Below are 21,967 nucleotides of genomic sequence, written 5' to 3' on the forward strand. Positions count from 1 at the left end.
AGCCAAAAGCTGCTTAGAAGAGGTGTGACAAAGGACGGGTCCCTCAGCAAGTGTCCGAGCACCGGGAGCTGGGACCCTCCCGGGGCGCGCTGAGGCACCCGGTGCCTCCAGACCTCTGGGCGGTGGGGCTGGGACGCTTGGTTGTGGTGGCTGTGGTCCCGTGGATCTGCTTAAAACGGAAAAATACATACGCGGAAACGTTGCACAGAAATGTTTTTTTGTTTGTTTGTTTTTGCTATTAAATGATTATCCTGTGGAGTCTTAATAAGAACTCCTCAAGAAAGCAAGGAACTGTGTCCTTTGATCTGTGCCTAGTTCGAAAGAAATGGAGGTCACTTTAAATGGTCATGTAGTAGCTGGTGTAAGAGCAACTTATTAGTGATAAACATGAGAGCTTTCCATCATACTGAAAATATTTCACTAGAGTCATAAGCATGTGCAGCGCTTCCCAGGCGACTATAAAATGCCAAGCCCACTTCCTCTGAGAAACTCTGAAACTTAAAAGCGAATCAAAACCACACAGAATAAACAAATTAAGAGCCTAAAATGAGGTGAACGGGAAGGGTATAATCTTTGGGAAGCCTCTCCCCCCTCTTTTAGTTTATATTTTCTTGTGTATAGTTAATAAGAACATTTCTTGTCTGCCCAATTTTGCGAACCAGCTCAGAGTATAAGCAGTAATACTGTCATAACACAACTATATGCAGAGTCTCCACATGCAACAGGGAAGAGATTGAACTATATTATAACCTTTGTGGTGGTCCTTCTGGGGCACAACAGTGAAACAGCACAAGGAAGAATGCATTAATCGTTGTTCCTGCTCTGTTTGTTTTTATGGATAAATAAGGACTTCAATCCACTAAACTAGCAATCCAGACCCTTTCTTGAGCTCTAAATCAACACACAGCCAAAAATAGCATTTAATTAAGAAAAAGGCTGCAGTATGTTTTTGCAGTCAAAGGAAAGTGTGTATACAAGAGGAAACCTATTAGATTAATTGTACTGTAACTTTTTCCTTGGCACATACACAGTTGCAAGAACTTGGCCTTTAAATCTTTGCCAATGCGCAGAAAACATTCCCAAGCCAAGAACTAGCTATTATTCTATAGCTACCTAGGCATGTAGTTTTTTTTCTATTACCAGATTATTACTGTTCTATAATTTCCCTGAAATTACATATTAAATTTTCTATTTCAGGCATATTGGCATCAGTATATAGCATTTTGAAAGAAATTTTGGGGTACTGGACAAGTTGTATCTATTACATGTGAAGAGCCCTATCTGTAAAGAAGTTTCAAACAGACACCTCTGAACTGCTTTTAGAAGAGGGCAAAAGTGGTAGAGGCCTGGTAAGAAAAAACTTCATACATTTTTTTAATTATTATTTTGGGGAGGGAAGATTTTTAAAGGAGGACTGAAAAAGAGAAAAAATATGTAAGTAACAGCTAAAAATAAAGTGATAGATCTTGAATGTTCAAGAGTTTTGCAGTTTTATACTAAGTTCACAATGCTGTGGAAGGTCATCCAAGTGTTATGTTACACAATATTCCCAATAATGAAAAAAAAAAAACTTACAGAAGGGCCATAAGATACTTACATGACAATCCTTTCCTCACAGGTCATATTATATTTTTGGGTTAGTCACCAACGATGCAGGAATATTAAACATTTTTCTCTTTTGAAATTCTACATGGTATAAATGAGAAGATTTAGGAAACAAGGTGAGCAGAAAAATATCACAGGACTAACTGTAAATAAAATAAAACCTGATGTTCTCCATTCAAAATCCAAATGGAGTAGAAAAAGCTGCATTCACCTTTATTAATCTAGATTCTAAAACAAACAAAAACCCTCCAAACTTCTATATTTCTATTAGTATTTGTTTAGATGAGAATTTTTTCATTAAACTGCTGTCTTAAAGAAAACTCAGATGAGGTTAGCATCAAAATACATAGCCTGTATATCCTGACTCAACATTCCCCAAAGCTGGACAGTCAACGTTAGTACTTCTGAAGTTTCTGAAGGAACATCCAGTTTTTCATAGTATAAGTAATATGCAAAATTCTTCACAACTATAAACACAGAACAACATTTACATTTTAAATCAAAAAATAAATGAAACGTTTACTGTGTAGTCTAAGTGAGGATTCTTGAACTATGTGTGAAAAAAATTAAAATGGAAAGATCATACTTTCAAGTGTAATCTGGTCTACGCATATATAACAATCTTTCTGAACCTATTTTCTTTTAAGTACATTTTATGCTGTACTATACTTTAAATATAAGTTTTATAACATGAGTTTTACAATTAATCTCTTTACTGACGTGTTATCCCTTATGTAACAGACTTCTTTATACAAACATTATTCAAGCACAAATACATTTTCTGTATAAATTCTGCAGGGCAAAATAGAATTAAAATGGCATGCTCACCAAAACAAATTATACATTCACCTTCTACTCAAAGATGCATTCTTCTTTGGGGAGTTTAACTAGTCTGTAAACACAATTACCAGAAATAATAAAACTGGTAAGATCATAGCTTACCTTTTTAAGACGGTAGATTCTTTAAGAAGAACAATTAGGGGTTCAGATTTTGAATTGTTTTTCCCAATGAGAAAAGTCAAGATAGTAAAAGAAGGCAAATGAGGGCTTTTATATGCTGCCTTTATGCTTGGGAGCAAGAAGGAAACCGCTCCAATACATTAGGGAAAACACAGTCTAATGGCAGAGAAAAGATAAACATTGCCCAAGGAAATGCAGGAGAAACAAACACTTTGACCAGAAGAGAGTGATCACTAGGGTAGCCTGGAGTAAGACTGACTTAACTGTGGAAATGTAGAGAAACAGAAATGGAACCACAGAAAGTACAAAAGTAATGAGTAAATTCAGGAGAATATCTAGTGGATAGAAGTATAAAAAGTGTTTTATGTGGCATGTGTATATATTTTTTTGTCAGGAAAACTTATATTTTGAGTGTTGCCAGGTTATTATAATTTATGGATCCATTCAGATGGCTGATCAATTCACTGTTTAAAATTGGAAATATATTACATGTTTTGACTAGTGGATTGTCTCTGTCAGAAAAACCATGTGATAGTATCAAATATGCACTAGATGACCCTGCTGGGGGGTTGGACTAGATGATCTCTGGTGGTCCCTTCCAACCTCAACCGTTCTGTGATTCTATGATTTGCATACATTCTATTTACAAAGATTGTGCATATGTGCCTTTCCTCTGAAACCAAGGGAAAGTTTCACTCATGAAGCCTCAAGTCCTTTTTTGGTTGATAGTCACCTTAAATCTCTCTAGCTCCATTTTACTTAGAGCTATGAAAGTGTTCCAGCCTGCGTCTGGGGTTCTGTGTCTTCTCTGCATCTGTTTCTATGGCATTTTACATCTTTTTTCTCACACATGCCTATCCTCAAAATAATACCCAACAAAACATGTGCCGCCCACATGTGCCTTTGTTTTGGGTGGTGACATGCACCCATATTCTGGTGGAGACTGTTCTTATTCAACAAAGTTTAACTGCTTCTTGCAGAGATTTTAAAGAGCACTGCTCATGACCACTAGCTGCAATATATTTTATCTAGCACCAATACTATGGATAACAGGCTACCTTAATGCATTGAAATCTCCACGGAGAGCAGATAAGCAAAAGCACAGGTATACATAGTACAGCCTCTGCAGGACAGTCACTGTGTCTTCTTTTGCATGAGTACAATACTTACACAGGATTGCAATCCTTATGAAGAATACAGCAGATAAAGTGGGCGAATCCACAAAATGTTTAGTAGTAACTTAAACTATAAATTAACATAAATTAACAATTCTGTATATACTAGTGCTCTTTATTATAGTCAAGATTTGTAAACAATTTCCTGTTATCTGTAACCTCTCAGAAAACTGCATGCTTATCATTTTGTTTTTCCAAACATTTTTCTCTTAGGCCAAGATTTTCTATGCTGCTCTTCTCTACGAGGATGAAAGTATGAATTATGTTTAGGGAACCTAAGGGAAGTCATGTAGATATTTTAAAACAGACAGAGAACAAATGTAAAAATGTAAACATTGAAAAACTAGAATTTAAATAGATCATGTTGCAGAAAAGGGCATTTTTCATAAATAGATGGCTTTGACTTGAATTTTAAGTTATGTCTACTTGAAAATTCCATGTTAACCATTCCTAAAAGGTATATTCTTTCTCTTGGTCTTTTTTTTTTTTTTTTTTTTTCTACAGCAGAGTTGCATCACCTAGGCAGATATATCTATCAGTATGTAATTGCATTGTAAAAGCTTAGGCAGCTTCTCCAAGTCAACAATTCAGTTTTCTGGATGACCTATTGTCCCCATCAAAAGTTAAAAAAAAAAAGCTTTGTGCCTTTGGTGTTGGAAGTCTGTGAGAAATTAAATCTGTGACAACTTAATACTGCTTTCTGGCCTGTTAATGAAGCACTCACACATCTTCTGAAGTGCTGACAAAGCAGATGGACTGATGTGAGTCCCTATGGCCACACTGGGAATCAAGTTGCCAATTGTGTCCAGTTACAAAATGGAATCATCCTTTTTCTTTTTCTCCCCTTTTTGGAGAAAAGAATGTGTAAGAGGATATTCATCATCTGGAAACTACCTAGTGATGTTGTATTTGTCCTTATTCCTTTTCCATATTTAGCTTAAAAACAATGAATTACATTTTACTATTTTTTAGCGACCACATGCCTTCAGATGAACCAGTATATAACTTGATGGCCAAATTCCAATAAACTTTTTTTTGTGATGTTTTGTGGTTAAAACGTTAGATGCTGAATATATGATGACTTCAATAAAGAATTAATTGGAAATACAAAGATGATTTATCTCTAGGTGGGGCAGCATGGTTCTCTGTTACTTGCCTTCATTTTGATTATCATTTTGAGGAGACAGCATTAGGTGTGTCTCTAAAATGTTATGTAAATGAAACTGCCACAAAACATTCAGAGACACTGGAAATAATTTGTCTAAAAACTGTGTATTAGTGTTCAGACAGACCTTGGCACAGACTAAAAGCATGCCGGCATGCATTCTCCCAAACAATTCCTGGGCACAGTTTGGGAGTTAGTGACACTGAGTCAGGAACCATTCCCAATGGGCAGTAGATGCATGTGTCTATCCTGTTGTAATGAATTAAGGAGTTTAGTAATGTAGGCATTAAACATTATGTGGCTATTAGCCTCAATGCCAGACAACATTCCCAGGCATACATATAACCTTTTAGTTTATAGGTAGACGTTGAGTATGTTGGCTGAGATGCACTCAGTATCTGAGGAATGGAAAAGTTCTGCTTTCTTTTAAAGGCCTTTTTAGAGGCCTAAGCCCAAGAAGCTCTTTTAACATACATGATTTAGATAATCATCTGTCTGTCTTAAATCTTACTTTTACTGGCAAGTTCATTAAAAAGGGAGTGGCAAGGCATTTTAAGCATGATAAGATGTTCTCATGTGTCTTTAATCCATACAAGAGTGGCTGTTGGCTTGTGCTGAATTGCCCTTTAGGCCAATTTTTAACTTTCGTCCTTTGCCAGAAGATGAATGTCCACGTTGACTTGGTAGCCCATGACAGCAGTATTGATTTACCTTTACACCTTAAAAAGTGAAAAAACTACAACAAAAATAATGTTTTTATCCTTGTCTTTCAAAATAATCCATGTTAGCCTTCACAGCTCCTATGAAATTGTACAGAATTTGTTATATAACTGGCACCCAGTTATGTCTCTATTATAAAACATTGCATTAAGTTGCTTTCCCAGTGCATGTCCAAAAAGAGACTTTTGAGAGAATAAAGTTATGAGGTTCAGGGTTTTGGTTCTGTTTACTTTTTTTAAGAGTGAAAATTAAAAGAAAAAAGAATTTGTAGGAATCAGTACCTGCTTCCTTTCTGAAGTTCATCTATGGTGAACTGTATCCACAGAAATGTCTCTCAGGAGCCTCTTCAGGTTTCGGATTTTTTTCTATGACAATGTATGATAACTGATCATCCTTACAAAAACAACTGTCACTTGGTCTGTAGTGGCCCTTATACAACAATACCAGGAAGGGCTACAAGGCTACTTGTCCAGAAGAATAATCTGTCTGACTTCTTTTTCTGTTACATAGTACATTTTACTATTGTATTTTATAGTCTAAAACACCCCTTTCACATTATCTGTATTTTAACTTTATTCAAAATCCCTAGTGCTTTGAATAATCAGGAACTGACTGTAACATTCAAATGAAAATACTTGGGTTAAATCTATCGTTTTCTTTCACAGAAAACTTTTTTACTAGTATACATTTCAAAAGATGTATCTGCCAAATAATCCATATCCTGTCCTCGTACAAACGGTAGCACGTTCTTGACACCATTGAGATGATGCAAGTGTGTAATTTAGAAGAAATTGAAAAATGAAATAGTATTATTTCATGTTGTGAAATTCTTGTTGGAAATTTATGCTAAATACTTAGAATAAGGGGGAAAATGTTACCATCATCTGGCTTACCAAAAAGGGAAAAAAAAATAGTCACCATCAAATTGTAAACTTGCAACATGTAATTGTACAGCTAATTTACACCTCAATATGCAGGCTTCCTTGGCTCTTTATTTTACCTCTACTACTTAAGTCCTGATCTGACATTCAGGCTGCTTACTTACTTACAATGAATATTCCCCAGAGAATTAATTATGTGGTGCTATTATTTGCTACTGTGATCTAAAGTTAATGCAAAGAATGTAACTTTATATTACTTGTTATACAGCATTTATCATTACATTCATTCTACTCACTTCTGTAGTCGAGTCTTAACACCAAATTCCCAATAATTTCAATACTTAAATTTAAGGTGATATCTAACAATTACATCACTATATAGTGATTTCCCACCATCGTGTAGGAAACTTTGACCACTAGAAAAATACACAACCATAGAATTGGAGAATGGTTTGGGTTGAAAGGGACCTTAAAATATCACCCAGTTCCAACCCCCTGCCATGGGCAGGGACACCTCCCACCAGAACAGGTTGCCCATCCAGCTTGGCCTTGAGCACTTACAGGGAGGGGGCATCCACATTTTTGATTTTACTTACACATCGCATTTAGTTAAAAATTCTGTCCTGAAATGCATACAAACTATCAATTAATAAGAGGTGAATGTAACAATGTCTGTGCATCCCATTAATTAATTAAAATGACATGCAACTGTATGTTAAACCAGCCATTAAATAAACCAAAAGTGGAAAAGTACAGTACATGTTTCATGCATTCTAGAGAAAACATCTAATGGCAGCAAGCAACCTCTAAGAAAACATTGGTGCTAGGTGTGTTTTTACTATTATTTTACATACTGTGTATAATTTATGGCGCTGAATAACAACATGTTGATGTCAGGGAGGTGAACATCAGAATGCAGAGGGCAGAAAGGACTCTTCGCTATTTTCAGCAGAACACACATGCATACTGTCTTTGCAAGTGGAAAGCTTTTTGTCTCAGTACACAGTCATAAACAGCAGCAAGAGTGATACCTACAACTAACATACTTTGGTGAAAAGGGTTTGAGAAACATGTTTTGAAAAGAGTATTGTATGCATGAAGATCTTTAATTCCTGACTTTTAAAGTTACATTAAAAGCACCGAATTATTTGTTCTCTTTGAAGGACAAGTAATGAGTCTCAGAATAACTGACTGTGCAAAATACTTTAGATTTATGAGAGCCCAGTCATTCTCTAAAGCAAAAGACATGTTCTCCCTTGACTTCAAAGGCAGCAGGATTAGGTTCTAAAACTTCACCCTGAAATTTGCAGCTCATTTTCACGGCTCTATAGGTGTGGATTTATCAGGAGAATTCAGAGAGTTTTGCCCTCCTCCGCACTGCTACCAGCTTTGTTTAGTGCAGTGTTCACTCCTTAGTGTGCCACAGTCATGGTTGTATGACTGCATAGCTCCTCCCATACAGATTAGGACTACCTCCACCCCATGACTAAGGCCTGGAGCAGAAATGAGGTTTAAAGTATCTTTTAAAATGTTTTCTGATAGTATTCTGAAATGCTTGCTATTATCCCATTTCTTGGCCATTTCACATATAATGGGATACACCCATATGTACTAAAATATTTGTAGAAACACACGTGAGCTCTCATTCTGCAATAAATTGTTGTTGAGAAGACAATTTGAAGACAAAAGTAATACGGGGAACCATTTGTCTGAACCCAGTCAAAGAATTTGACCTTTCATTTTTAGAAGTGAATTACAGTAATATCTAATGGAATAAAACCTCCTTAATTTGATTTCCCTTAAGGAAGAAAATCCTTGTTTACTTCTAAGTGTTACAGTAACACTTTCTAAAACAATTATTAAATGAGTTATTTTCTTGTGCAGGTAATAGTAATGCCATAGTAATCAAACAAAATGACCATTTCTACAAATTCCTTTAGTTAAAAAGGATTATAAAAGCATAAAATGGGCTGGTGAGATTCTCACTGGAAAATTCTTACTGAAACAGAAGAATCAAATACCTGTTGTGTCTTATACTGATGTTTGGACTGGCTAAGCCATATCTGATATGGAAGACCCTGGCATATAAAAAACAAAATTGCGGTATTTACATTTTATTTATACAGTGAATCACCAACTAAAAAAAAAAATAATATAAATACTCCAACAACACAAATTATTAACAATAAGTTAGAAGCAGATTAAAGTAGTATTCCCGGGCCAGCTTGTCATTTTAGAATCACATTTTCCTTTGAATTCACAGGTGTGTATGCCCACATACATACACGCATGGGAACTCTAAATAGGTAGCTTATTCAACTTTAGTTTATTACAAAATTATATACATTTTCTCCCTTGACTTACAGAATTGAACTCTATTAAAATAAGCACAAAGATCTATGAACATGGTTTATCAACTACACCAGTAATTTCCCTTTATTTCAAATGGACAATCTGAAAATGCATAAACAATTGTAGGATTGGGACCTTTTATATTAACTTGGAACACAGGTATGTAATACATTTCTTTCAGAGCCTGGTTTACTCTGTCTCCATTAAACTTACATGAGTGCACACCCATTAGATAGAAGGACTGAATTACCGTATTCTCCAGTGCCATCTTCATTTCTGTACTTTCAAATAAACACACTTGTAAAACAAACTTTGATTCATCCAACATTAGGAATTTGATAGTTTAAGCTTAAGAGATGCGTTTTAACTCTGCTTTAAAGACAGAGCATTGGTTCAGGAAATCCTAAGACCTGGATTCAAGTGCAAGACCTGGATTCAAGATTCAAGTGCATTTGTGTACAGTATTATCTCTTTGTGCAAATCATATCCATCCAGAACTGAAAGAGTGTGTTTATATGCCACAGGATATTTACAGCTAGCTAGCTGTGTCCAACTTTATGGTGAATCCTGAAGTCCGCAGATGAGCCAGGCTTCCTCTAAATGTGATTTTTGTCCCAGTATCAAGGAGCAAAACAACAGAAGTGAGCTGTGAGAAGACACAGTTAATTCATTAGGCGTAGCAGCTTCCTTGCTATGCTTTATTCACGGTTTTACCTGTACAGAGGAAAAAACGTAAACCCTTTCAGACTAGGATTCTCTTTCTCCAAACAGTCCAGCACAGCCCAGGATTAAAATATTTCCAGTAAACCTGCTGTCGGGGCACGGGGGGGGGGGGGGGGGGGGGGGGGGAGCATCACCCTCCAGCGGTGAGGCTCAACACCTCAACACCTGCATTTTTTCCCCCGTGCTCGTCCAGGAAAAAAAACAAAAAAACAAAAAAACAAAAACAAACAAACAAACAAACAAGAAAAACTGCTGTACGTCCAGCTGCAGATCCCTCGCCCCGACACCGGGAGTTGCGGCTCGGCCTCGGAGAGCCCCTGGAGAAGGACGCGGAGGGCGGCGGCGGCCCCGAGGAGCGCCCCCGCCGGCCTGCAGCCCTCAGGGGCCGGCGGAAACAGACCCCGGACGCCTCCGCTTCCCAACGGCCGCCGGCCCAGCACCGGCAGGGGAAGAAAAAAAAAAAAAAAAGAAGAAAAAAATTAAAAAAAAAAAAATAGAGAAAAAAAATAGAAAGAAAAAAAAAAGAAAGAAAGGGAGAAGCTCTCCGGCGGGTGGGGACGGGGGGGAGGCAGCGGGGCGGCGGCGGCTCGGCCGGGCGTGCGGCGGCGCTGTGTGGGGAGCGGCGCGCTGCCGGCGCTCTGTCGTCGCGCTATCGCCGGGGCTATCGCGGAGTCGCGGCGCCGTCGGAGCGAGCGAGCGAGCGGCCGAGGAGGAGAAGAAGGAGAAGGAGGAGGAGGAGGAGGAGGAGGTGGAGGTGGAGGAGGAGGAGGAGGCGGCGGAGGGAAGGGGGAGGCTGTTGGCGCCTGGCGCCGGTGGAGGGAGTCATTCCTGCCGCTGCACTTCCGGTCGGCATTTTGTTCTGAGAGGGAGCGAGAGCGACGCACGGGAGCCTTCCTCCCCCCTCCTCCTCCTCCTCCTCCTCCCCCCGCCCCCCCGCCCGGTACCGACTCGCCGTGCCCCGGCCGCCCCCCCCCCCCCCTCCTCCTCCTCCTCCTCCCTCCCTGCTCTTCGCTCCCCCGCCCGCCTCCCGCAGTCGCGCACCGAGGGAGCGGCGGCGGCGGCCCCCGGCAGCGCTGCCCCCCCCCCCCGCCTCCCTCCCTCCCTCTCTCCCTCCCTCCCTTCTCCCGGCCGCCCCCCCCCGGCCCCGGGGCGCCTCTCGGAACCGGTTCGGCCCGGCCCGTGCCCATGTTGTGAGGCGGCCGCAGGGGGACGGGATCCGCGCCGGCCGCTTTACCCCCCCCCCCTCACCACCACCACCACCACCCCCCCCCCCCGGCTCTACATGTTCGCTGCACCGAGGAGGAGACGGAAGAGGAGCCAGCCCCCCTCCCGGCCCGGATTATTGTTGTTATATTATCTCCCCTCCTCCTCCTCCTCCTCCTGCTCCGCGGCGGCGGCCCAGCAGCGGCGGCTCCTCTGAGGAGGGAGGGGGGCGGATTGCTCGCCCCCTCTCCCGGCTCCCCGTCGGATTCAGACGCCGATTTGCTCAGGTAATTCCCCCCCCCCCTCCCTCCCCGTCGTCGTCGTCGTCGCCGTCTCCCCTTCCCCTCCCTGCCCTCTCCGCCAGCGGGCCGGGCCTGCCAGCCTTCCCCCCCCCCCTTCCCTCGGCGGCCCAAGCGCTGCCGGCAGCCCAGGCCCCGCTCCGGGGGCGGAGGGCAGCGGGCGGCCGAGGTGTCGGTCTCGCAGCCCCCCCGTGCTGCCGGCGCGGCGCTGGCGGAGGAGGTGGGCTCCTCCCGGGCTGCCGGCAGGCCTAGGCCCGGCGGAGAGCGCAGGCCCCGGCGGCCAGCGCCTTTCCTCCAGCTCGAGGATTAAAGGGAGAGGCGAAGCGGCTGCTCGGTGACAGGCCTCGGCCCGGAGAGGAGCAGCAAGCAGGAGGAAGGAAACAATGCCGCGAGTGTGCGCGGAGCCCGTGCCATATTTACAACTTCGCCAGGGCCGGGAGGCGAGGTCCCAGCGCAGACAGCCCCCTGAACTGAGGAAGGAGTGAGCGGAGGAGCAGGGGGAGAGAGAGACAATGTAAATAGCCCAGGAGCAAAAAATCCCCCTCTCCGGGTTTCTCCCCAACTCCGCTCCGAACACGCAAAAGTTGGCGTGGAGATGGATTTATAACGTGCAAACGCTTGATCTCCGAATAATAAAGCGATTGATCAGCGCGTTAATCACTTCGCGTATTTATAGCATAAAACTAGAGCTTGTGGGGTGATTGACACGGCACGGACACCTGCAGACCCAGAAAATACGGAGAGAGGAGCGTATCGTGCCAGGTATTCCACGCAATCTTAATGTTTACGCGCTGTAGACGTTGGGGGAATACGTCCAAAATTCACGAGAAATGCTATTTCGTGCCTTCTAAGAAACAGAAAATGGGGAAGGGGTCGCGTGTGAAGCGGTGCGTTCGTGACATTTCGGGGACCGGGATGAAGATGAGATCTTGCCCTTAGAAGTCGGGAATCAAAGATAAATTGAACCAAGTGAAAAGTGAGGAATGTTGAAAAGTGTCATCCTTTCTTGTCAGGCCATATCACTTTGAGAGCCTGGGGTTGTTATTGGCTGTTTGTGTCCGTGATGTTTGAATATGTAATTAGGTGTCATTTTAACAGGTCAAATGCGTTTTGTAAGTGACTGTTGATTAAGTGTCAGGCCTTTATACATAAACGGTGGCTAATTTTCAGTAAGGAAAAATCTTGGACTTAGCATGTGGCAGAGTTGAGAGTGTTGTGAAAAACTGAAGTAGATGTAAAACAAACGCCCTGCGAACTTGTAAAAGTACTCCTTCAGAAATTACATAATTGAGGGAAATTTTGAGGTACCCAGTTTCACCTTTCATATAGAAAGGGAATTTGCAGATGGTAAACAAGTAGTAACATTTTATAATTCATCTATTTTTAAAGTAGGTTTTTAAGCTCTTTGAGCAGATATGTTGTAGTAATAGCTGGTTATTGTATCTAATATAGCAACTTTCTCGGGTATTGTGGTTTAGAGCCTTAAAAACTGCGCGGGGGTGCCTCCGAGTGCCCTGATACATGTTTAAAGGGGTGAAGTTAATATAGCTGTCACGTAGAAGGCGTGTTTTTAATGCTGTAAATCCGTGTAGTAGTCAGTAGCGTGTCCGTGATTTGTATTGGTCAGGGAGCAGTTTGAATTTTAAAAAGCCTGAAGATCCTGCTGAGCCCCAATCCCGGCCTCCCTCCCTCCCACTAATCTCCCATTCCTGTCTTTGTGCTGCCTGGTCCTGTTAGACACTGTTTGCAACAGGGCCTCAGGCCTACGTGCGTGGAGAGGAACCATTTCCACTCCGAAAAAGCAGCTTTTTATTTTTAAACTTTATGAATCGCAGAAGGAGCCACTAGTTGTCTCGAACTGTCCCTGTCTCTGCGTGTAGCTGAATTGCTGTTTTCTTTTGATCCGTAGCATGCGTAGGGGCCGAGTATAACTCTGCTTTACAGGAAAGAAAGGACTGTGCAGAAGTACTTGTAGTTCTTGGGTAGTTTTCATCATCAGAAAGCGACGTTAGCTGTAGCATTTCTTTCGTTGATTAAAACAACTCCCGTTTTAACGAAAATGCGTTTGTTAAGCTAATAGTTGTGAATTTCTCTGCCTTATTTTTCATTTAAGGAGGTTTACTGAAATATGAGATACGAACAGGAAATCAGCCACTGTAGTTATGTAGTTCCTGTCAAGTTTATCTTTCCAGCGTTCTGTTTACAGCTTTTTTTTTTTTTTTTTTTTTGTCAGAAAGCATGCACTTTTCTGATACCAAAAATAGGCGTATTTATAGAGGGAAACTTAAGGTGCTGGCTATTTGTGATTTGTAGTGAGCTTTTTGTTTTTGTTCTTCTGAACTATACATGGTTAATCCTCAATTATTTGTTTTAGCATGCTTTTGGAATTGTAAATTTAAGGCAGAAGTATTTAATGTAGAAATGTAAGATGACATTTTAGTGTTGTTTTCCTTTTTTTTTTTTTTTTTTCACTATGTAGGCCATAGTTAAGTGTTTGTAGGGGGAGGGAACATGACTATTTCACTTTCATACTTTATTTTCCCTAGCATTAGGAGTTTATACTGATCCACTGCTTGTCATAACATCTAACTGCTTAAGGTTTTAGTTATTTTATGCATGTTTTGGAAATACAAAATTATTTTTTTGTTGAGATATTAGTTGTAGCAATTATTTTAACTAAAAGAGTTTTTTTTTTTTCTTTTTGTTATCTTTTACTTGGTACTTTTGACTACCTTGTATGTTCTGAATTCCTCTTCTATGTACATATTTTATTTATACTTTTTTCTCTCAACTGCTTGAATGTTTTCCCTGAAGTTATTCCAACAAAAAGCATTTCCCTGAAGCTTTTGCTATCTTGTACAACTGTTTTTATCTTTTTTGTATAAGGACATAGAAATAGGCATACCGCTAAAAACATTTTTATTTTTATTTTTATTTTTATTTTTATTTTTTTACATTTGAAATATTTTATTTTAATTTGAGAGAAACAAAGTGAAGGATCAGAGAAGCAAAATTACACCAATAAAATCATTTGCACATCAGTGTTCTGCATGAGTACCTGAACCCCAGTGCAACCTCATTGCATGTTTGGGACTCCATCAACAATAGTGTTCATGTGACTGACTCTTCTTGCAGAATCAAGGCAATGTGTAGCCTTTGGGTTAGAACCATGTTGTTTTGTTGTTTGTATAACGAAAAAGAGATTGCAGCCTTAATCCTGAATGGTTTGTGTGTATATCCCTTGATAACATAGTTTGCTATATTTTGAAGGATACTAGATGAAAAAAACATCAAAAGTGTGAATTGATTTGAGCCAAGGATTGGTGTAGTGAGTTTCCTATTGCAATTTTCTGTGTGTTCAGCAGTAAATGTGGTATTTTTATGTATGTATTATATTACAAAGTGTTAAAGTCATCCTATTAAATTTATATTAATATTAATTTCATAAATATTACACAACAAACGTAAAGTTAGTGGACAATTGCTAGTAGCTAGGTGAAATATATCCTGAATATAGAGAGCTAAGGTATAAATTGTTTTCAAATTCAGAAGTTCATGCTTTCTATAAATTATTCTAGAGGAATATATTCTATATTCAACAATGTGTGGACATTTTGGCAGCAATTATGGGCATCCTTAATTGGAAAAATATAAGTTATGGTAACCTTAGAGGTTAGTGTCTGGTAGGTGTGAGGTGGATCATCCAGTGTTAGAATAGCTGTTTATTGTAGCAAAATATGTTATTAGAAATATTTAACATTTGAAAAACAAAGAAACAACACATTGGCAGTTTCAATATAATACAACTTTTTTTTTTTTTTTTTCCCAGTATTCCTTTATATGTATATCTTTATTAGAAATAGTACAGGTTAGGTTAGTTTCGGATTTTTCAGCCATCAGCAGTAACAAGGTGAGCAGCCCACAAGGAAATGCTTAAAATTGATGATACCTGTATATTATTGGTAATAACCCCATATGATAATGGCCTTCTTTAACAGCCAAAAAAGGAAGTACTTTTGAAGTGAAAGTATTATAAAACCTTTTCATACAATTAATCTATATTTGTGTTTTTATTTTATTTTATTTTATTTTATTTTATTTTATTTTATTTTATTTTATTTTATTTTATTTTATTTTATTTTATTTTATTTTATTTTATTTTATTTTATTTTATTAGTGTTACAGCCATACTTAGTAGATGATCCTGAGGTGCAAACATGTGGGAGAGAAGTACTTTTTATCAGTGTCTGCTGTACTTCAGGAGTGAGGACATTGTGTTTGAGGATATTGTACAGGAGCTATCATTTATGTCTCACTTCCTGTCCCAACTGTTCACTGTGGAAAATCTCACTAGCAAAAGGGAGTGGAGAAAGGGTTTTGGCCCAGCTGTGTGTATAAACTAAAGGGAAATCCAGTTAAATTGAATGTAGTTGTTGGTGCTGTACATGAAGGTGCCTACTTGGTTTACACAAGTAACTTTTTAATAAACATTAACATTGAGGAGCATTTTTATGGTAAAGGCTTTCAGTCAGAACAAATTCTAGAAGACTGTATCTTATTGTTTTCAGTGTTTATGTCAGCTAGTTCTAAGTGGTTTTTCAATTGCAGATCTCAGAATTCTTTTTGTGGTGAGATATTCCCATTCACATCATTGCTACAGTTTGATATGACACACTTTGTGTTTTTTTTGCAGCAGCAGTGTGTATGTGTAGACACGAAATGCATTTTACAGGAACTGTGTTAAAAACATCAGGCTGTAAAGTCAGGCACTCAGATAAGGAAGGAACAAGCTAAGACTTCAGAAACAAACATGATCTAGTCCCCTATACCATACACTGGGCCTTTAACTACATTATTGTACTTCACCCTTACCCTTACAGCCGCTATTCAGTGCCTCACACAGTGCATGGGAAATGCCAGCTGACCGGTATACTGTTATAACCCAGTTTATGTGTTTGTTCTTCTTTGTCATACAGTGTGCAGCCTGCTGCCTTACTACTTGCTGCATTGCATCCAGGTCTTTCAGTGAATGCTGAGGTGTTTTCATCAGAAAATTATCATCAAAATATATATCTATGCTTTACAAATATTAGAGGTTATGTCTTTAGCTTATCCATAATATTTTATTTCAATTTTTCTAGATGGAAGATTGAAACTCAGTCAAAATTTTGAGTTTTAAAAGTGTTTATAAATCTTGAATGTGTAAATTGATACGTTTATTCTGGAGATATTTACTTATTTTACAGCATGTAGTGAGTTCATAACATTATTTTCTTTCATTTTATTTGTCGCTGTGTCTCGCACTTCAACATAGCAGGCCCATTGTTGCTCATGCTGCATCCCTAAGAAGTATACAGTGAGTTTTCACTGATAGTCTAGACATCTTTTCAGTTTCAACTGTCTCGGTCATGCCAAGATTTCCAAAAATAGATTTCCTGTCCTGAAAAATTAAAAATAATCTCCCTCCATAATGTGAAGAACCCAAAATCTCTATAGGAAAATCAGAGACAGCAACTGGATAATAATCCAAAACCTGTATGTGATTAATAGCTTGTCCACAATATTGGAGACATTCAGAATGCTTCTTCCAGCAGGAGCTAGCAACCATGGAGAATGTCCTAAGCATTGGCTATTGGCCATGAAGGATGACACTTTGCCTTTTAGAGTGGTAATAGTTCATGTAAACTGGAAATGCAAACTTCTGCAGCCTAGTGGTCAGACCATTTCATTGCAGTGTTTTTCTGTTGTCCAGTTAATATTTATGCTGACTTGTATGACTGTGTTAGGAAAGCAGGACCATTCTAGGTATAGTATGTGTGTTCTTAGCCAAAATGTTGCCTTTGGGATGTAGGAAGCCCAACTTCAATCTGTATTAGACAGATTGTTCTTGAACCTCTTTTTCCTCCACATATAGCTTTTTATGTTGTAATCATCTGCTCTAATTATGGCCAGTAGGCTCTGGGTATGGAACAGGTAGAACAAGTAGTTCTAAGTCTTTTTTTTTTCTTTTTTTTTTTTTTTTTTTTCCTTTACTTTACTTTCCCAGTGATGAAAGTTATCTGTGAAAATAAGCTGCTTTTTTTTCTTTCCTTTTTTTTTTTTTTTTTTTTTTCTTTTTGCAGTAAGAGTTGTTTTTGACACATTGGCAGTTTCCAGCAGAAGATCTTCTGGATATATATATATATTTTTTTTTTTTAATTGTTTGTTTTTATTAACTGTATGTTATTGAAATTTATTAATAGAAATGCAACATCCCTTAGAGAATCTCTTTTTGCTATGCAACACTGTCTTACACATGGGACTGAATTGTAGGTGTAAGCAACCATAATTCTGACATTTTTTAATACTTTAATGCTTGGCTTTATAGTTCTAACCCTCTTTCTCTCTCTCTCTCTCTCCTTTTTTTTTTTTTTTTTTTTTGCTAATGTATCTTACCAAACTCCTGGAATGTAAGCACGTGTCTGTGACAGTGCAACCCCTATCTCTTATGTCTGTACTAACAATCTCTCTTCTGTGTTGAACAGATACTCAGAAAGGATGAAGTTACAAATATTTTTTCTCTGAAAATTTATTTTCATGTCTTAGGTTTCAATAAAGACTGTCCCACTTCATCTTCCATTCAGATATGTAGCTATCACTTTTTCTTCAGAGATGCTTTCTGGTCATTAACTGGGGAGGGGGAGGGGAAGGCAGAATTCAGAGGTCTCATTGGATGCTACACAGCAGATACTTACGTAGCTTTGGGAAAAATAAGCTGGAACATGTTTTATGTAATTTAAAAGCTGGAAAAAATTTGGTAAGGCTATAATAGAAGTGTTGTAAGGATGCATGGAGAGTGCTTTGTGGAGATATAAAACCAGTTAAAGTTATGTTTTTTTTTCTGAATGGAAAATTAAAAATCTGCCCAACTATTTATTTGCAAAATTTCTCACTCAAAAGCTAGTAGACATGATTGTTTTTTATTGCAAGGTATTCCATTTTTGGTTTTTCTTTGTTTGAATAATGGGAATTGAATTGTTTTCCAATAGCATGCTCAGTTATGATTGGTTCTTTCTGGCTTTTTTTTTTTTTTTTTAACTCCTATTTAGGAATAACCTGTAACATAGAAAAAGCTTTATACTAGAATTTGGCAATTATATAAGCAATTGAAATATTGCTTAAGTGTTGCTAGTCAATTTCTAAAATATATGTTGCTCCCTACTTATTTTGTATAGATGAGACTGGTAGTGACTCCTCTCGGTTTTCTAGCACTATTAAAAGGCACTGACTTTACTTCTGACTTTGCTAAACTTCAGTCACATTGGCTGAAAGTGTCCATGCTGGGATGATTGCCATTAAAGCTTTATTAAAACACTTGGTCACTATTGCTATTAAACAAAAAATGTTCATTGGATTCTAAGGGTCAACCTAGAGAAAAAAATGTTCAAAGATAATTTCTGACTTCTTCTTCAAGTCATTTGAACTTCCCCATTTTTTGAGAGACAATCTTAAAATTTGAGTGAGGAGAGTTTTGCAGTAGGAATGTGCATTTTGTTGCCATTTGAAAATCTGTCAAAAAATTATGCAAGTTACTGGTGTCTGAAAAATTAGTTGGCTTCCCTGATTGTAAATATTAAAGTTGGAAAATGCTGTGTGCACAACAGGACTTCTCCAAGTAAGTACGGTTGGTTATAAGCACTGGGATGTGGTGCGGACTGCTTTGTTTGCAGGTGGCTGTTCAGTGCTTATCCACAGCGTTGATTTGTTCAGGTGTGGAAAAGACAAGAACTGAGGTTACTTGTGTTCGGAAAGGCGAACACATGGAGGAGAAGAGGGAACAGAATTTGCACAGATGGGGAGGGAATGGGAGCTTGAAGGGCAAGAATTTGGGAGGAGGGTAAGACCTTGGAGTTCCTAAGGAAATGATGACTACCTGACAGGACTGGTATGGGAGTGGGTGGGACAGATGCAAGTGTCCTTGGTGAAGCTGCAGGAAGAGCTGTGAAATAGTTTTAACAAGAAACTAAGAGGAGAGCGGTCTGGAACTGGGTGTAGAGTCAAGGGAAACTGTGTAGCGGTGAGAATGAGTGGGAAGTATCTTCTGAGAGAGGCCAGCGAGGGTAGGTGGAGCAAACTGCCTGAGAAGCCAAAACTACAAAACAAGGATTGGCTGGGGAAAGAAGCATTATTTCACACACAGGAATTTGTTGTTAGAATTGCCTTTTTTTTTTTTTTTTTTTTTTTTAACTGAGGAAATCACATAATGAGAAAAAAGCCCAGAAATGTGGAGTACATCTTGTAATTGCAAATGGTAGGGAAATCTGTAGTACAGATTATCTGTGTAGCCTGCATTTGGCATCTTTATGAATACATTGTGGTAGTCCTGAAGTCCACTGTCACTGTTCCTATGACAAGATGCCTATTTCACTGACTGTGTTAAATAAAAGTAGCTTCCTTAATAGAGATTTAAAACAAAACAAGAAAAACAACAGATTAGATTGATGTCTCATAGGATCAGCTTTAGAGATTGTTGATCCTGTCCTAGGGAAAGGGATAGACTCCTGAGATTGCTTCCAGTCCTGTTTTTTATGTTTAAATATTTTGATATCTCTTTGGTGTTCAATCTATAGTCCTTCGCCTTAATCACTTCACATCATTAGACCCTGCTCCAGAGATAGAAATCTTAATTTCTTCACAGGCTTTTCTGTAGCTTGCATTGGAATATCGGAATGCTTCACAAATGTGTTTTGTTTTTTTTTTTTTTTTTTTTAATGTTTTTGAGCAGAGAATGTAATCTTAAAAAGTTAGGAAATGGGATGTAAAAGTTGGTCATTAGCTCTATGACTCCGGAAGTCCAACTAGAGCAGCTGTAGGACCTGACATTTAAATTAACCTGCTTTTTTAAATCCTAACATGTGATAGTATTATAGCACATTTCATTAATTTTGGTTACAATATAGCTAATCAGTACTTCTTCAAACTAGGTGTCAGAGCATTCAGGAAAAAAGAAACACAGAAATATTTACTGTTAGTAATAGAAGTGGAATCAGGTTCCTAAAAGCAGCATTTTTTTTCCTGCAGTCTGATCTCTGGCTTCTTTTGCTTCATACTTCTTCCACTTTTACTTCAAGAGTCATGTATATAACTGACCTTATAGCCTTATGAATAGCTTCTGATTCATCTCCAGAGCAGATCCCTCCTGTACACTGAAAGGAGATTGGGCCTATGAGTGGGAGGGGAATGTTACGTGATTATATAATCAAAAGGCTGACAGAATTCCTGAGTGCAAGGGGCATTTATTAACTTTTGATTGACTTTGCAAATGTGATCTTTTAGCCCGGGTGTGGGGGGTTTCCTGATAGAAGTCCAGAAAGCTTTGAATTTGGGTGGATGCACAGACAATGTGATGTTTAAGTATCTGTTGATGTGAAGGCTGACTTCTTTTCTGTGTTGAATGTTCTGTTTTAAAAAGTTCATTAAAGTTAGATCTTCAACATTTTAAATTATGAATTCTAATGTTTGTTAGAATGTATCTACTACATCTTTTTAAGTGTTGTCTTGTAAACTACCACAGTATAGTAAGTAAAATTGTAAACTTGATTTCTGCATCATAAAAAGGAATTGGAATGAGATCAAAAAGGGGCTTCATTGTCGTGATACTGCTGTTGAGCAGGTTGGCCCCCTTGTGTCAGTCACAAATTTGAGATGTGTGAGCTTGCCAAATGGAACTGATAACTCCAGTGGTGCTGAGCAAAATACCTATATAGGTTAGTCAATAGAAAATGTTGAAGAGATTTTTACCTCCTAAAAGAGAGTTTAAATCAATTTATTTGATACTCATATTCTCTCTTTAAGGCTCTTTCCCTGTTCTAATTAATTTTCTTTGCAATGTGGTGTGATGTACTACTACTCCTTCAAAAGGAAGTGAAGGGTATGCCTGCTACCTCATAAAGTCTTAGAGCTAATGGAAGACTCTAATGGATAGTGACAAATATACGTTTGAACCACCTGCTACTGAGGAGGATGTTAGAATCTGGGTATCTGCTATCCCAAGCAAGTGGTCTTCAGTGCAGCTGAGATTTTGGGTGAAGGGATGAAGGCAGTGGCTATGGTGTGAAGTACTCAGTTCTCTGTGCATTCAAAATGTGTGTGTATGTAACTGGACTTTTCCTACTGTGAGGATCTTGCCCTGGTTTAGATGCAGAACAGGTGTTGAGCTTTTTAATTCTGCAAAAATAGTGGCAGTTCCAGCATATGCTGAAGCAAAACTGTAGGTGAACTTTATTGGTGGGAACTTAGGTGACTAATGGCATAGATGGAGAGTTGTAGGAACACACTATGCACTCTAGGGTCACTATTGTAAAAGATTATTTAGAGTTATGGCTCTGCATATTTACTCACTGGAGTAATTCCGTCTGCTTCTATCTAGTATGATGTAAAGGTTAGTCATGTTATTTACAGAAGTAGATCATTTATTTTTACCACAGAATATATCATTAAAATATTTGAGGAATTGCAATAAAAATGGTTTGGTTTAAAAACTGTTTTGTCTGTAATTCTCTAAATATTATTATATGAACAAACCATCGTAATACCACAAGGTAAACATTCTCAGTTTTCATATCACATTGTAATCTGTCTGCAACCTTGAGGAAGAAAAATGAAAGCTACTTATTTAATTTAGTGCCATGTTAAAAATTATATTGAATTAGTAGACTTCAAATAGGATTTCTCTCTCTTTCTGTAAATGTTTGTGTTTATTTCTGACAAATCCTTTTTCTAGGCTCAAATTAGACATACGATGTCATGGGATTCAGCAAGTTCTTAATCACATCTTGATAAATAATTAGTCAATGAAGTCATATAAAACAGTTCCGTAGATGGACTTCGGAAGATTCTACATAA

At 38.7% G+C, this 21,967-nt stretch overlaps 1 protein-coding gene and 1 long non-coding RNA gene across 8 annotated transcripts in view; one reads left to right on the forward strand and one right to left on the reverse strand.

Moving 5' to 3' along the window:
• Positions 1-8,604: 8,604 nt before the first annotated feature.
• LOC311427610 lies at positions 8,605-10,943 on the reverse strand. The gene is made up of 2 exons (XR_014687450.1): positions 10,864-10,943; positions 8,605-9,572 (listed from the first exon to the last, which is right to left on the reverse strand). It is a non-coding gene; the product is annotated as an uncharacterized lncRNA (long non-coding RNA).
• NIPBL (NIPBL cohesin loading factor) overlaps positions 10,865-21,967 on the forward strand; it is a 162,699-nt gene continuing 151,596 nt past the window's right edge. For 6 of the 7 annotated variants that reach the window (XM_084505082.1, XM_084505087.1, XM_084505088.1 and 3 more), the window contains exon 1: positions 10,865-11,071. The gene's annotated coding sequence lies outside the window, so the exon portion shown is untranslated. Of the gene's footprint in view, positions 11,072-11,216; positions 11,846-21,967 lie in introns of those variants that run through there. The other variant, XM_084505083.1, reaches the window with a different exon arrangement.

The sequence above is a fragment of the Aythya ferina genome (genome assembly GCF_964211825.1).
Source record: "Aythya ferina genome assembly, chromosome: Z".
NCBI classification, from domain to species: domain Eukaryota; kingdom Metazoa; phylum Chordata; class Aves; order Anseriformes; family Anatidae; genus Aythya; species Aythya ferina.